Source organism: Triturus cristatus, chromosome 2_1, assembly GCF_964204655.1.
Source record: "Triturus cristatus chromosome 2_1, aTriCri1.1, whole genome shotgun sequence".
Classification (NCBI taxonomy): Eukaryota; Metazoa; Chordata; class Amphibia; order Caudata; family Salamandridae; genus Triturus; species Triturus cristatus.
In genome coordinates, this window is record NC_140581.1 from 1,144,612,050 (window position 1) to 1,144,629,908 (window position 17,859).

The 17,859-nt window shown below is 46.9% G+C and overlaps 1 protein-coding gene across 1 annotated transcript in view; it reads left to right on the plus strand.

Moving 5' to 3' along the window:
• The window catches only part of FRMPD1 (FERM and PDZ domain containing 1), a 923,611-nt gene that overhangs the window by 734,093 nt on the left and 171,659 nt on the right, over window positions 1-17,859 (plus strand). The gene's annotated exons all lie outside the window — the stretch shown is intronic.

Consider the following 17,859-nt stretch of genomic DNA (forward strand, 5'->3'; position numbering starts at 1 on the left):
ATAGCAGGAAAATGTATCTAAGTATGTGCAACTAGCAAAAGCATTCAATCGATTGACAAAACCTCGATAGACATAGAACACATATCCAATTGAATATTCAACTATAACTGTGCTATTATCCCGACTTTGAGCAGCACCGTTATTTAATTAATCAGGTTAATACCTGCCTTTGGCTAGTTCCACACTACTGGTAATTTTACTACTGCTGCCCCTAGGGTAGCACGCTGGCTTGGTTGCTCGGACTATAATAGACTGTTATTGTCTCAAATAATTAAGTTAGACAAATGCTAACCATAATTAAGGGAAAAAAACTTGTGTGCAAAATAGCAGGTCACCGCATTCGTATGTCTTATTACTGAGCTCAATAAAAATCTTTTTGGCAATAATTCAATAAATATACAAATGGATCTTCAAGCATATACTATTACCTGTACTATCCAGCCGCATATTTTGCAAAATGCCACACTGCCCATATATATGAGGAAACAGATCTGAAAATGAACTCATCATCTGTCCCAGAACTCTTTGTCGACCCTATGTTGTAGAACCTGAACAAGGGTAAATGCCACAGTTGGCGGGCTCAAATAAACTTCGTAAAAATAGCAAAAGATGTCCAATACTATATTTACCGCCAAAGGTACAATCACAATATTCACTACCCTTTGCAAGCCTGGAACACCACTAGATATTCTCCAGTAGGGAAGGTCCCTGTTCTAAACTATATATGTATGGTTTGTTTCAATTATGTCCGTATTAGGTCAAATTATGTCTTGAACCCCAATTCCGTCCTATGTGCAGAATTTTCTGCCAACAAGCTACTTTGTCTTATATTGGAAAACATTGGCTCAAACGTCTGGAGTTAATATCATTCATTCACAATTTCAGATGTGTCTATGGTGACTACGTTTCGGTCATTACATAGATTGCGTAGATGAAGGTCGGTAAGAAGATGTTTGACATACGTCAGCCAGTTTCTCCCAACTAGGCTACCCCATCTTGGCCTTATCCCGTACACAGGTTTTAATGCAGTCATATTCGAAATTAAGGTTATCTCGAATTCCAAGTGTAGAGCCAGTAATAGGGTTGCTGGATCCAAGCTTAGCAATGCCCCATACAAGTTATCTTCTAGTACTTGCAACTTATTCAACTTGTCATATATAGGAAAGTAGGATCTGCTTTCATGGTTACCCCCACTTTTTGTCTGGTATCAATATGTTTTCACTGTAGTTTGCTGGGATCCTGCTAACCAGGGCCCAAGTATCTGTGCTCTCCCTCTCAAAATGGCTTTGGTAAGTACTTTTGTACCTCCACAATTGGCTACTGGTTTACCCTTATAAATCCCTCGTATATGGTACTAAGGTACCTAGGGCATGGGTACATCAGGGGTCTCCCATGGGCTGCAGCATGTATTGTACCACCCATGGGAGTCCACTTAAACTCAGACTACAGGCCTGCCAGCAGAACCTGTGTGAGGTGGTGCTTTCACCTCTCACAACAGATATACGTTTTCTTATATCTGAGGTCAGTACACTTAAAACCTATAAGTCACCCCTATCGTAGGCCTTTCAGTTCTGAGGGCAGGGTGCTTGGTTATAAGTGTGAGGGTGCCCCTGCATGAGCAGGACACCCATAAAACCCAGGAGTCAATTCCCCAGGCTTTGTAAGAGCAGTCAGCCATTTTAAGACATATAGTGGACATTATTCATTACGAGATGTCTAATTATATAATGGCTGCGCCAAACCTGGTCAAGTTTGGTATCAAACATGTTGGAATCATACCCCAACACCAATTCCGGTGTGGGAGGTATGATCCCATATACTGGGGGAGCCCTTGGTAGTGCCCCCTGTACTCCCGGTTACAGCCTTTCAGGGCCTGCCAGCAAGCTAGTGCTGCTGCCTACAACAAACACTGTTCTGCCCTCTCGCTGTTGAGCTTGGCTTGAGCAGGGAAAGGTAGAACAATAGGTTTCCTGTCACAGGGAGGTGTGACCACCTCCCAGACAGGACTTAATGTATTGTGCAAGGATGGGGGCACCTTCCAGCGCCACCAGACTGCATTGAAGGGCGCTTTTGGTGCCCTACTTGCATATACCGGTTTGAGCCAGTTCAGGAACTCTTGGTTCCTGCTCGGGCGCGAAACTGGACAAACGACAGGGGATGTATCCTCCCCTCTGACCAACCCCTCCTCTCGGAGGGATCCCCGAGTCGTTACAACCCTTTCCTTGGGTATTTAAGGGCTCCACCGTGGGTGGGTACTCAGATTCATCATGGAACTAGACTCACCTCTGAAACCAAGACACTATTTGACCATCTGGACACTTGGACTTCGTTGGACTTGGCCTGGAACAGAGACTACATCAAGGAAGACTTCTGCTACTCCTGGTCTTGCTGTTCTGCCAGTCTTCTGCCTTGTCTGTGTATGTGCTTCACTTAGGTTCTCCAGAAGACATGTGGGCTTCAAGGACATCTGAAGAAATCTCCCTACGAGTGCAGGCTCCCCTGCAACTGCAGGCACCGCAATGAAGCTGACCGGTTTGCTGCTTCTGTCGTCCTATGGACTTCCCGAGGCCCAGCAACACAGGTGGTGGTTCTGTGTCTTTTCCAAGGCCTGACCTGACTTCCCTGCAATTTAGAGGATAGTATCCCTCTTCGGAGCAGCTGGGACCAAACCCCTGTGCACTGCATTGACTTGCCGTTGCCAAGGCATGTTGGCTCTGCACTTCAGAGATCTTCAGGCTACAAGAAGCTCCAGCACCTCAGCTCTCGAAGATCAGTGTCCTCACTGCACCTCATGCACTGTGGGTCTCCATCTTCGGTGAGCTACCTGAGGTCCTCTTGCAACTCCTGAGCCTTCATGCTGGGGATCCTCTTGAGGGTCTTCTCCTGCTTTGATGGGCTCCCCTGCTTGCTCAGGGCCTGCTCCGATTCTTTGACACTTGGTGAGTCCCTTGGACCTTGCTTGTATCAACAACTGCATCTTGTCGCCTTCCATGCCAGTTGTGGCTACCAAGGCTTGTTGGTGCTCCCGCCGGACACCGGCCACCTAGACACCAACATCCAATGTGGGGCAGCTTGTATACAGCTCCTGGTCATTCACAAAATCACCTGGACCCCACAGCTGCAGCGACAAGGTCCTTGTCACCTCTCCTGAGCTCCCTGTCAAGGGTGGGCATTCTGCTTCTGTGCATCCTGGTTACCTCCAAGTGACATAGACTCTCTCCCCTCTACTTGCAGGTTCTCCTCTTCAAGAATCCACCCTTGGATTCCACCGGACATCTTCAGAGACTTCTCCAGAGGCCTTTCTTCCCAGGTCTTCCATTGCGTCTATGGGAGGTTCCCAAGACACTTCATCCCTATGCACCTAGCTTCCCTGTTGCAGGTAACCTGGTTTCTGGGGCATCCACGGGTGATGTGGCTCTCCAACCTTCTGTCTTCCAAAGGATTTCTTCGAGATCCTCTGCCAAGGGTCCTTTTTCTTTAAAATTGCAACACAACTTCTCCATTGACTTCCATTGGAAACGCAGCTGTGTTTCCGCTCTGCACACAGCTTCCGTTGGGTTCCTGGATACTTCCCTTGGGTGGTTCCTGGTTCTCCCAGCTCCGCGGAGTTCTTTAGCCCATGTCCCGTTCTTACTTGCACTTCGCATTCCACTTCTTTAGTATATGGTTTGGTCTACCCCTGGAGGCCAGTGTATATTTGTGCTACCTACTCGATTTTTTTGAAGTATTTTCATGTGTATTGTTGATATTTCTGGCTAGGAGATGTACATGATAGTAATTGTGTAACAAAAAGCCTTATTTTTCAATAAACACTGTGTGGTTCTTTTTAATCTAATTTATACTATTTATTAAATGAGGTAAAACAAGCTGCTTTACACTCTTTCAAGATAAGTCTGAAAGCTGCTCTCTACAGCTACCACTTTGAGAGCCTAAAGTTATCAAAGACCACTAAAATAACCATAAGGGTTGCATGGATTAGTGCAAGGTGCATCACTCATTCAAGTATGCACATATACTAAGCCATCCTGCTACACCATACCTCTATAATTCGGCACCATATAAGGTAGCAGCCACTTCTTTCTGTTTATAAATTATGGTGGATTGTGCTTATGGAGTGGAATGGAAAGCCTTTGAGGCTTTGTATGAGTGAAATGTGAGCCTAACTATAGAGTCCATGTAACCGTTTTTCACTGAATTTCTAAGTTTTTTCTTATTCTATCTCCTAACTCCTTCATTAGAAAAAAACGAAAGCCCCGGGAAGGTAGTTGTCCCCCAGTACTCGGTGAGTCCGTGAGGCCCCCCAAGCATTTAATTTGAAGCCCTGCAGAGGTGGTGGTCCCTGGGGCATTTTTAAGCCCTTGGGGGGCCCCATGCACCTTCGCCCATTTTTTAAATTTAATCCCACATGCCTGCAGGACTTGGCCCACCTATGGGCTACAATTAAAACCAGCATGGGAGCCTGCGTTAGTTTAAAAAAAAAATGCTTTTATTCCAGGGGCCAGATGTACGACCCATTTTTGTATGCGTAAAGAGGTTTGCGACCCGTTTGCGTATGCAAAAATCCTGTGGGCCATGAACTAACACTATTTTGCGAGTTGCAATTAATTTGCGACTTGCAAAATAGTGTTTTGTGACTCTCTATTAGGATAGGGCGTTCCCTTCCTAATAGCGACCCCACAAACCATGTAAGAATGTTTTGCGACTGCAATTGTGGTTGCAAAACACTTGCAGTTTACCACCCTCTTCAAGAGGGTGGTAAAGCACTCACAAAAGGAAAGGGGAACCCCTTCCCCTTTGTGAATGCAGTGGAAAATATTTTTTAGGGGCAGGCAGTGGTCCCAGAGACCACTACCTGCCCTTAAAAAAATGAAACGAAAATGTTATTTTTTTAAAAAAATGCATCCTGTTTCCCTTTAAGGAAAACAGGCTGCATTAAAAACAACTGCTTTATTTAAAAGCAGTCCCAGACATGGAGGTCTGCTGAGCCCAGCAGGCCACCATCCATGTGAGGGCCAGCTATTCCCAATGGGGTCGCAAAAAGCGAGTGTCTCATGAATACTGATGAGGCACGCAATTTGCGACCCCACTGGGAATCGCAAAGTGTCTCAGACACTGTTGTACATGACAATTTGCGAGTCGCATATCGCGAGTCGCAATCAAGCGCAATTTGCGAGTCGGAAATTGTCATGGTCGTACATCTGGCCCCAAGTCTTGGGGTTCAGGGTATTCCTACCGCCTTTTCTTTTTTTTAAGCATTTTTTTTGTGGGACTCAGTGGAAGCCGAGTCCCAAGATGGCTGCAAACACTTGGATGTGTTTGCTGGAACATGCTGGGTCACCAGCGTACACGCCGGAAGGAGCTCTGTCCATCACAGAGGCAAAGGTCTGGTGTCGTATTAATACCGGCAAGGATATGGCTGCCGGTTATTTTCTTTAACACAGCTTGCATAAAGTGGGTGCAATGCATCACGGATTTTATTCATTCATGCCAGAATAAACTTGCACTACTACTATATCCTCATTTAAGGGACTCCTCATTGGGAAACACATCCAGGATACATATACTGTGAATAGGAGGGAGTATTTCTGAACACAAGATATGTGCAGTCTTAACTGTGTGTCTAACATTGGACACTATTGAATCCCATTTGGGACAGAAATACAACCGGATTTAAGGATCTTCACGTATTGACTATAGCCCTGAAGAAGTCGCTGCGCACAAAAGTAAGCTCCATGAAACACGTGTTGGCTAATGCTGTTGTAAATAAACTGAAGCGCATGTTCCAGCAAAGACTCAAGCTTTTGTCACACTGTTATTGATTAATTGATATAGTGAGATTCGGGTTGGGGATTACCCATTCGGGCGATATCCCTGTCCAATCCTGCCATCCATCGCCCTGCTGCCCACCACCATTCTCACACAGCAATCCTGGAGCCACCGACTATCTTGCACTGACCCTACTCACCTTCCATGGGACTGTCGGGCATTGTACTGCTGGGTTGGCCGCTTGATGAGCTTGTCGGATGCTTCGCCTCAGCTGACTGCCGGACGACTACCTGGAGTCCCCACCGAGCACTGCTTCCTGGCCGGCCGACCTAAGCGGAGGGCGCCGATCGTTTGAATCCCCGCGTCAACTCTGGCTTGAGCTGCTGTTTTCCGGCCACTGGTCTTCTAGGAACTGAGGCCCTGGTGAGTCCTCCTGTCACAGGCCACTCACTGCCTTGGGCTCCCGTGCTTGTTACCCGCCGTGGGCTGGCTCCTGGCTGAGCCCCGAAACGAGACACCGCTACCTCAGCCCTGCTGTTGGGGAGGCCTTCATTTCCTTCTCATCCCGGGAGCGGCCGCGCTCCTCCCACCGGGGGATTCCACGGGAGACACTGGGCAACAGCTGGATTCGCTGTAATCGCCTTCTGCCTCGGACATGCTGAGGGGAGGCCTCACACACCTCCCATACGGAAGCAGCCGTACTCCTCCCCCTAGGGGCTTCCACCGGAGGTTTTCTGTCTATGCGCCACCGTGCTGTTTCTCAAGCGTTGGCCTGGGGAAGCCGTTGACCGGGTGAGCGATCCTTCAGCCGCGGGTAGCAGCGGGCCTTGCACTGCCTGGTTGTCCACGCTTGTTTCCTGCCTGCAGGTCAGCCCCTCGAGCGGAGAGCGCGCACTGTAGAAGGAGCGCCTGGTCGATACCATGCACTGTTGTCGCTGTGACTCCGCCTACCTCAATGTGATTGTTTTCATAATTGTGCCGCGAACCGCACCAAAGCAATCGCATGCTCCACTACAGACAGAATACGAACATATGCTTCTGCTGACATTGTTACCTTTTTTTAATCACTTTCGGCCATCAAGACTACACAAAAGAGGATACCCATTTTAGATCCCCGTATTTTTCCTTTTAATACGGAGGCGACAACTAACTATCTATCCTCCACCATAATATACAAAATGGCAGCATAATTTATACAATTGGAGAAAAGACCACTCAAGGAAAGGTCCTAGAAAGACAGAATCATGAGACTCGTCCTTAATACTCATCAAGGAGATAAGACAGAATGGGCCAATCAACACAAGGCAAATTGAAACGTTAACAAGTCTCCACCCATGACATTCCACTAATGCAAAGTGTGATAGGACTAGCTAACAGGATCGGCTTCTACAGGAAATGGTGCGGCCATCTCAAACTGATCTACTCTCTATGGGTTAATCCCTAGAGGACTCATCCCCACGACTCTTCACACCACAAATACCCAGGTGAGAGTTTATCCACCTTCCCAGAGTTACCACGAATATACAGTTTGTGCTTTGCGTACGCTATGCAGACCTGAGCTAGTCATACTTTACCCCCATCTCCCTTATTGCATCAACCACACCCCGCTCCCATACTCCACCTCCCCCTTACCCCCACATTCTCTCACCATATATCAACCTACCTCACGCAGGCCACGTTCCATTCTCTACCCATACTAACAATGCCAATCACACGATGGAACGCTTGGGAATACATACCTACACCATTAATTACCCCCCCAACATTACAAAAAAAGCAGCCAAATGCTACAAACATAAACTGCTAAAATCACACTCCGAAACCCTAATCTCAGACCCATACTTATCAACAAACAAAGGTTTCATATCCAACGACCACATCTTTTAGACTAAGCGAAGAGCCCAATGGAGAAAAGCGTTTCTCGCCATGCTCTCAATCTCCTCCATCAGAAAAACAGCACATGGTCTCATGATCTCCATCATCCCCTACCCAATCTACGAAGCCTCAGCAACAATCAACATTTATCGTAATGGGATCATCCTCATTCAATCCTCGGACCGTAGCCTAAACCTCCTAGACAACATCTTTCCACTCATCAGGAAAAAAGTAGCAAGACCCCATCCCCCCTCCCCAGATGATCTCAATCTCTGTACGCCTACTAACTGCCTGCCTAACTCCCCTTCTAGCCATTCCCCTCTTCTGACCCAACCAGCACACACACGTATCCCAGACCCAACAGACACCACTGGAGATGACTTACAGTCTCCTAATTCCAACTCTACCCTCAACACCTTTAACATTCCCACTACACTCAACACTCACTCAACTACACCACACTTACATCCGCTTCATACCCAGAGAGATGATATACACTCTCCTAAGCCCATCTCCAACCCTAGCACGGTCAATATCCATATTGTCCCAACCACACCATACATCCACCCATCTCACACCCCCTCACCTCCTGCCACTCCACCCCCCACCTCTCTTGACAACCACAAGACCTATCCGCACTACAACAATCCTGACCACGAGCCCCCCAATCCTCATACATGGCCTAAGCACACCTCCCTTACCCATAGTCCATTCATTATGCCCATCACCACCCATACCAGACCCCAGACTTGACGAGATATTACTATCACTACAAGTCAAAGACGACATCCAAACTCTACATGACCTGATTCTACATCAACCCAAAGTCAAACGTTTTGAACAAAAATCCAACATAAACTTCCACAGTGACTACCCCATACTTATCCAACAGTTACACGCCCGCCGAACCATCAGCTCCTAATATGGAAAACAGTACCCTACCCCAATGCCTCAACCCGTCCAACCTGAAGGATCAATCATTTATCGACTAAAGACATACTCTCCCTACTCCGCTCCTACGTTCCCCCGCTTCCCACCCTCAACACAGCGCACTCAGATAACCTACCTTTACATTCCCTAATCCAAACCATCCCCTCCAATACTCACAGAGTTACAAAACACAATGCAAGAGGCATAGTTGCTAATAACCTCACTCGAGTCCCCCTCACACAAGAACCTAGCACAACCTCCAGTAAAGCTTGTCTTAAATGTATACTTCTAAATTGCTGATCGGCCTCAAAACATGCAACCGATATAACTGACCTCATACTCACCCATGAACCTGATCTTCTAATATTGACCAAAACCTGGTTAAAAAAGTCTTCTACGCCTATCCTCGATATATTAGTACCCCCAACCATGTTATCACTAGGCTTCTTAGAACTAATAGGCCAGGTGGTGGTATTACTTGCATACATCGTTGAAACCTCTCAGTGAACCGCTCCCTCTCACCTGCACTATCCTGTTGAGAATACCTCTGTCTAGACATCATGAGCAACAACAAACCAGCATGCTCGCTGCACACTTTTTACAGCCCACCAGGAGATAATCTCACCTTCATCGAGCAACTCATGGATATTGTATCTACAAATGCTGGACAACAAAATGCTCAAATATTCCTTGGAGACTTCAATCTCCACTGGAATGACATTAAAGATTCAGCAGTCAATAGCCTCAAAGTTTTCCTCTCAGACCTTGACCGCACCCAAATCTGTAACAGTCCCACAAATGATAAAGGTTCAATACTAGATCTAGTCATTTCCAAGGCTTAATCCATTCAGCTTGAAACGATCCTCCCATGCGATCGGTCTGACCACTACATCATCACATTCCTCATCAATGAACCAGTAAAATTACTCTCTGTCCAACCCACGAGAACTAAAATATGAAAGAGAAACCTAAAAAATGTTGGTGCAGATCTAGTCACAAATTCCATTTCCAACATCCTGCTCCCCCCTAAAGGCCTAGAAGATGTTCAAGATCTGACCAAACATTACTTCCACTCCATAAACCTGGTTCTAGACAAAATCGCTCCTCCACAAAAGATTCTAAGCCTCACCTATATGCTCACCAAAGTTCGACCTTAAAAATAGCGCCTGCTGGTCCTCCTTCAACACATACACCAAAGAAACTATACTAAAAACACTCATGTCTCTTAATCCCTCCACCCACTTCACAGACCCCCTCCCCTCAAACTACATAAAGGACTTAATTCCTCTACTACTGCCCTTATGGACCAAGATTATAAATACCTCTCTCCTACAAGGAATCATCCATGAAATCCTTAACTCTGGTCAAGTGTCTCCCATCATGAAGAAACCAACGGCTGACCCTTCAGATTTAAATAATTACCGCCCAATTTCCAACATTCCCACTCTGGCCAAACTCCTAGAAAAATGTGCTAACATACAGCTTAACAACCACATAGACCATTTCAACCTGCTTAACCAATACCAATCCTGCTTCCGGGCAGGGCACAGTACTGAAACAGCCAAGACCCACATAATAGATGACGCATTAAAGATTCTTGATCAAAACGAAGCCTGTCTGCTAATTTTGCTGGACCTATCATTAGCCTTTGATACCGTCAAACATGACAACTTGCTAGATCTCCTGAAACAAAGAATGGGATTATCTGGATCAGTTATAAATTGGTTCAGCTCCTTCCTGCAAAATAGATCCCAAAGATTCATGGTTAAACAGTCATTGTCGGTACAACAATATACAAGCTTGATTGCGCAGTGAAGGTGCCTTGGATTCTGGAGTTCACAGCCTGTGAGTGGCTTTTTTTCCAGGGCGGTTGTGTGTGATATGTTGCATTGTCTTGGTAGAATTTTCCTTTCTGCGTTTTGAATTCGGGTGGAAGATCGGACCTGGGCTAGCAGAAGTAGGTTAACTTTCTCCCATGTATGTAGGTTGTTTGGGTGATCTTTGTTTTGATTGAAAGATTGGATAATTTCCCAGTACCTCCGAGCTACTCTCATTCCTATTCTCTCTCACGTTCACTGGGGTGTTTGGTGCTGGAAGGTGGCTCAGTGGTCTTTTGTGGGGCGTGTGAGTGGACTTGTTTTTTCTTTTGTTGTTTTTCAGTGATTTCCTTAGTTTTTGCTTTTGGCGTCAAGTGAGAAGAGTCTGATCATTCAGGATTGCTACTGCAGTCTCTCTTGCCTGGTCACTCGTTGAAGGCGCATTTTCTGTGCTCGCTGCGGGACTAGTGTTGTTGCCACTGGTGTTGCTATGCTTTCCAGGGACAGAGGGCCCCTGAGTTATGCCAATTTGCTCTACGGAGCCTGTTGTTCCACCAGTATCAGGAGATGCACTATCCTCTGTTCTCCCAGGTTTGGTCTGGTTAGGCAATTTCCCGCTTTGTGTGTTGCTTGTATGATTTTCTTTGCATTAACTTATTAAAGTCAAAAATAGTTCCGGCAACATGGTTAGCTTTTCGATTTTGGTGTCTCTTGCATTGCTTACTGTGGGGTCCATGCTATCATATTTGCTTGCCCAATGGTCGACCTTGGAGTTAAGCATGTCCAGCTTCTTGTTGTTGGTCAACACACTCTGTGCCAACATGTGCGTTAGCTCCACTTGAATTTCTAGTTTGTGGGATTGCCACATGAGTGCCGTGACTGTGGCAAGTAGGGATGAGTTTATGGTATTTATGAGATCAGGACCCTCAACTCTAGTGGAAGTACAACTCCGGGAGTGGTCCCATGAATCATTCGACCTCAACACCCCTCTATGTTCTGGCTCCACACGGCTGGCATTAAATGCCACAGTGATTAAGGATGGTAGGCTGATTTGTTGTCAAAGCACCTTCCTAGATTTGTCCAGGGGTTAGAGCAATTCTGATTAGGCCTTGCATTTTCTGGGTTGTAAGGTACAGCCAGTTGGTAGTTGCTTGGCAGATGAACCAGTGCCTCTATTAATGTTTTCCATTCTTTTTTGTATTATTGCCAGTCGGGCTGCGCTCAGACCTTCACTCTTTAAGTTGAACCCACCAATGGATTCCTTTGGTCCATGTCCCAGTGTAATCCTTGCCTTCTCTTGCGTTGTTGCTTGTTCGCTTGAGTCGCCTGCGTTATTGACATTTCTATGACCTCTAATGCTCCCTTGGACATACTTAGGTTGCAAGAGTACTTGTCATAAACAAAAGGTGGTGGGGCGGGATGGGTTGGGTCCAGCGGGAGAAGTCGCATGGGGGGACAGGTGTAAAAAATGCAATATAAAAAAAAAACGTACCTTCATCTGCCGGCCGCCTCCGGGGTCACGCTGCCTCTCCTCTTCTTCCTGGATCCCAGCAGCCCCTTGGACAGAGTCCCATCCAATTTCCGTGCTGCAGAGCAGCGCGGATTGGTTCGAGCAGGCAGGAAAGACGCCCTGCTCAGACCAGGGAGTCTCTGGGGGTTTCTCCAGCCCAGCTGCTCAATGCAGCTGGGCTGGACAAAACCTAAGTGGGCTGGTCAATCACACATGAGCACTTAGGGAGTGGAGTGCTCTATCACTCCTCCTCCTCCCTCCCATGCCTCGGCCTCGCCCCTCCCAACACCACTGGCTAAGAGCCAGCAAATGTAATAAAATGATGCAACCGCATCGTTTTATTTTACATTTCTGTCTCTGAGCCAGGCAGTGGAGCGACACTCCTCCGCCATTGCAGAGGAGCAGCCACTGATTCTTGTGTAATCACTTTTTTCCACTGCTGTCTGCCAACTTCACCATCTTCGCAATCATTGATTCTTCAAGACTGGGGCTAGTTACACTGTCTGAGATTTGAGAATGTGGCTCAAGCTGTTTTGCACCTTCTGGGCCGTCTGGCCCTGGTAGCCCCATTAGTTAGCCCATGGGTTCCCCCATGCCGGCCCTCATCCATGTAAAGTACATGTGTATTGGGTTTTTTGTTGTAATGAGGCTGTGACTTGGGCTGATGAATCTCTAAAGGGATCCTGGCCTGCAAACCCCTCCAAAACCTGTTTCTGACCTTTCTCTAGGATGCCTTGGGGCGCTGACATGCATTGTTCAGACATGCCCCTCTGTCCCCCTTGTTGCCTCGTACCCTCTACTAAAATTTTGAATGCCGCGGAGCTTGTTGCGGGCCTTGCCACAGATCTCAAATCTACTTGTCTCTGAGCCCTTCTTAAATTTTCCATCTGTCTATGAACTTTGAAAGCTCAGTGTGAAATTTTCCAGTTGGCGCAAAAGGCAGAAGACTGTTGCCCTGTCTTGCGTGTCTGGGTTGGATGTCACTTTAGTGCCGTCAAGGGCACCGCTGGATATACAGTTGTTTGCGTTTACATGAACGTCACTTTGACAGGAGGTTCTGCAGCTTCGCTTGCTTGCTTCCATACTTTAACTCATTTGCTTTTTCTTGGATTGTCTTTGCTTGTCTTGCTTTATGGTTGCGATGGGTATTAATACACTCTTAATGTGAATTTGGCACTTGGGAGTGATTCCAGTGGTAGATTCAGTATTAAGGACTTGACTGGTTCGCTGAATATGCTTGGGACTTTATTGGGCATATCCGAAGCTCACATTTCTAATATGCTTCTCAATTTCCAATTAGGCAGCCGGCTTGCTTTGATTGCTTGACGTGGCTGATTAACTGTGGCTTTAATCAGCCTTTAGCAGCCCATAATGCGTGCCTTGGAGCTTTTAAGGGAGTTTAATTATGCACTATTTATGCATGATTGTCCAGCTGAGGCTGGGGTATAGGGAAGTGTAGTATCGTGGGGGACAGGGCCCACGATGCTAAATAATCACGCAGTACACAGGTGTGGTGTTGGTCGTTAGCTAGGAACTAAACTCCGCCCAGCGCCCTGGGCTTTTTATTACCATCCACACGTGGTCTCGACCTCCGTCGAGCCCACTTACAAACACTTAACCTGGGGGGTTGCTTGTTAGCAAATTCACCCCTATCGTAGCGAGAGACGTGGGCTGTCCCATCGCCTCTCGCGATACTACAGGACGCTAGCAATGGAGTTTAAGGTTCTTAGTACCGTGTCAAATTTAGGGTTGGTGCTCCTACTTAGCAGAGGGTGCACCAGGGAGTTTGAGAACATTCCGTTGGTGCGCACCAGCACCTCGGCGTGGCACAAGCCACACTGGCCTATTGCTGACCGCTTCCACACCACTGTCAGGGGTACCTCAGCCTAATGTCTGCGCTCTCGCTGACTGCACTGTCCCGGTCTCATGCGTCGTATCTTCAACCGGCTGGCTTGCCACAAGCTCCCTGCTCTGCCTTCTCACCTCCTCGTGTTTCACGGCTCACTATGCTGCCGACTAGTCGACATGCAGAGGAGGGAGGTGGCTGCAGCAGGCAAGCCCGCAGAAGGCCGGGAAGCAAAGAGAGAAGCGCCCAATTGATTTCAAGTGTGCCACTCAAGGCCGAGGAGCCGCTCCATCCCCTCCCTCCAGCCACAGGTGCCTGATGTCAGCAGCCAGGTGGTGACCATGCGGCCCGGCTCCACGCCTCTCCGTCTGCCTGCACCTCACTCTCCTTGCTCGCTTGTAAGCCACGCCCAGCTACTCCCTGGAAAACAGTTACATTAAATATTTATTCATTTGTGTATTTGTATGAGGAATGCGTGTTTCTGTATTTTTGCATATTGTTTTGCAGTTCAAATCATTGAACATTCTTGTGATCGTGGGACAATAATGATCTGCACATTAGCATACATCACCAACATGGATTTGGGTAGTAACCCCGGGCCAGACTTGCTGTTCGACCTGCCCTGGGATCGGGGTGAGGGGGGGGGGCTAGTAAAAAGCACTGCTCCTGATTTTGTTACAGAGGCACAATATTTCAGCACTGCTGAAAAACCGGCCCTCAGTGACAAAACCGGCCCCCACCCCTACGGCCCACCGGGGAAATGCCCGGTGCCTGCTACAGCCAGTCCGGCCCTGGTATAACCTAGCGTTGGTTGGGAGGACTGTGTGCTTATCCTGTGATACGTGAGTGTGCCGGAGATAATGAAAAGTGCAAGGATAGGTGAGTGGGTTTATGCACTGATGAGAGCCTATCCCGAGTGGCTGTAGACCATTTGACGAATATAAAATAGCGCTTAAAGCACAAGGCATACGCATCCTACCAAGGATAAGGCTCATAGCAGGTTAAAATCGGAATGCAATTTTCTTCCCTGTCTAATGAGGAGATTGTTCCTCCTGATCGTGGACATTCCTGTTTAACTCGCTGCTGTGCTTTTCAAAGCTAAAAATAATGCATCACAGGAAGCCTTTGCTCTTATAAAACTAATTATAGGTTGAATTAACTGGCAAAACGGCATGCTCTTTAGTCATGCACACTTCTCAATCACTCCTCTCTTTTCTCATATCTCATTGGAACTTGCGACTGAACATAAAACAAGAAACCCACTGAAAAAGATAACAGGGTGCAATTTACGGCCATTAAGACCAGAATAACACGAGCACGTCTTTGGACAAAGTCCATGAAATGCTAAATGCGGCCCGGCACCGTTTATCGCTCCTGGATGGCACAGTCACTTAGGATAATCGCCAAGCCCAGCTCACTCTCACTTACCAGTTTGATAGCTTAGAAATGCATTGTCTCATTTCTGCTTCAACATGACACTGCTCCATATTTGACTCTGATAAATCACTCTAGCTGAGAGTAAATTGAGTAACAAAATGCCCCTGGCCTAAATTATATGCTGAGCTCACATTTTTAAATAGAGGTAACACATCAATCATTTTTTTTCTCAATATGTAAGGTTCCAGATTCAACATTTTTAAATAGAGGTAACACATCAATTTTTTTTCTCAATATGTAAGGTTCCAGATTCAACATTTTTAAATAGAGGTAACACATCAATTTTTTTTCTCAATATGTAAGGTTCCAGATTCAACATTTTTAAATAGAGGTAACACATCAATTTTTTTTCTCAATATGTAAGGTTCCAGTTTCAAGATTTGTAAGATGCATTCATTGGGTCTCGCCAGTGCTTAATTTATAAAAGAATAAGTGCTCATACCAAAATTAGCCAGACTGCGCCACCATGTTCCAGACTGTCATAAGCCCCGGTGCTGGCAATTAGGTGCCAGTGCTGAGCATCAGAAACCACCAGCTCAAATCAAGCACTGGGTCTCGCCTAGCAGACAGTGCAAGCTTCCATGGAGCACGGCCTCTGTAGCATTATTTTAATTGACTGACTTTTATCCTTCCACTGCTCACTTTAGGGAACTCCATGAGAGCGCATGTGTTTTTCAACTCTGTCCTCTGTGTGCTTCTCCCCCAAGGCAAATACCCATCCCGCCCTCTTTGTTGCTCTTTCCCTTGTGTGCTGCCCTCTCTGTCTCTCTTTTGTGATTTTCCATGCCAAACTCCCCAGCACTCCGTATTGCTCTCTCCCTTATGTGCTTCTCCACCCACCCATCTGTTGCTCGCCCTTATGTACTACTTTTGCCCTTGACACCCCACTAGGCGTTATTTTTATTTTATCACCCACCCACTCCTCATTGCTTCCCACCCATCTCAGATTGGTAAATAAACAAAAACAACTGTGTATACGGCATTAGGAATGCACATGCTTATGAAGTGATGTGGCTGCCAGCAATGGCTGACTCAGCTCACCTTTTATTTTTATTTTGGCTGATGCTGTGTAGCATGTGAACAAAATGCGTTTTGTCAATCCTATACAGCATTGCCAAAAAGCAATGATAGAGGTAATAGCTCCCAAAGACGAGACCTATAGTGCCAATATCGGCAACACACTCCCCAACACACATACAGCAATCTCCTGATGAAATAGACAAGATACCTTTTTCATGGAGAAAATTGGTGAACGGCGTCAAGGATAGCGGCCAAAAGAGAACGGCAGGTGGGCGGGAGAGGTACTTATACCTATCTACCCACCCACCAGTGCCCAAAAATGACATGGGCATGGGGCGCGCGGACCCAGAGGGGAGGGTCCCTCAGCTCTAGGTCGTCACTGTGTGCCCTCATGTGGCACTAAGGCGGCCGTCCTCTTATGGGGGTCCCCTGCGTGGACTGCGGGCAGCCACATTGTCTATTGCAGTGCCTGTTTTTAGGTCCCGCCTACGGGCAGCTGTACTGCTGCCTCCTATTGCTGTCTTTTAACATCATCCCCACTCTCCTACCAACTCTATTTTCCCCTCCAGCACTCCTTCCCCCTACCAGTGCAGGAGGCAGCCCCCAGTTCAGGATGCAGCTCCTATTGTCCCCGCTGCTGGACTCTATGAGGTGCCGATTTCCTTGTATTTTGGCTTTGCCAGAGCTTGTTAACTGGCAGCATGGCTCAAGGCAATATATGAGGGTCTACCTCTGACATGCTTACTGTCTGCCTGACTATAAATCAGGCAGGCAGACATTCAGAATGGGTACTCCGCACCATTGCAACAGAGTAGCCTTTCCTCAAAACTATTTATCAGCCCTATGTTTTCCAGAAAATAGGTGAAACATAACAGTATAGTATACTCTGTTCAGATGTACAATAAAGTTATTTGGTACAAAACCTAAACTTGGGAAATTGGGCTTGTTTTGCTTTGTTTAGGAGGCTCCTAAAAGGAAAAAAGCAGACTGCTTGTCGGAATGTTGAGATAGCAGAAAAACCCACCGTCTCTCACACCTCAGTACATGAGGGTATACATCCCAGACAGCTTCTGAGGGACCAGACTCTGAACACAGTGCATTGCAAGTCCCTGGAGCCATCTTAAAGCCAATAATGCCCTGAAAAGAAACACCATATAAACTGCGAGTTGGCAACACAATTAAGGCACACTTGAACAAAAGAAGCAAGCTTGGGGTAAACTGTCTCTGCTTCCAAGTGGAGCGCTTCTGGGGCCAACAGTGGCGGCTGGTGATGTTTCAAAGTGGTAGGGCTGAAGCTCAGGGGGAGGAGTTCAGGGACACATTAAAAAAAGAATCAACACAACCGCACATAAACTCTCAAAAGCACACTAACCATAGATCTGTTAAACATAAAACCTCCCTATGAACATATTAAACAAAGCCAGGCCTAAAACGGCTACACATGGAAAACAAGCACAGGGACATGCTTCACAATCACATTATGGGTGAAGTGTCCCCACTCAATTAAGCCAGCACTACCACAAATATACCTGCTTTGTGTCATAGCAAACACACCGGCAGCCCTCTCACAAACATACAAGATTAAGCCACACACAGCTCCCCTAGTCTTTACACGCAACCTTTGTCTCTCAGATGCACACATCCAACACCACAGTTAC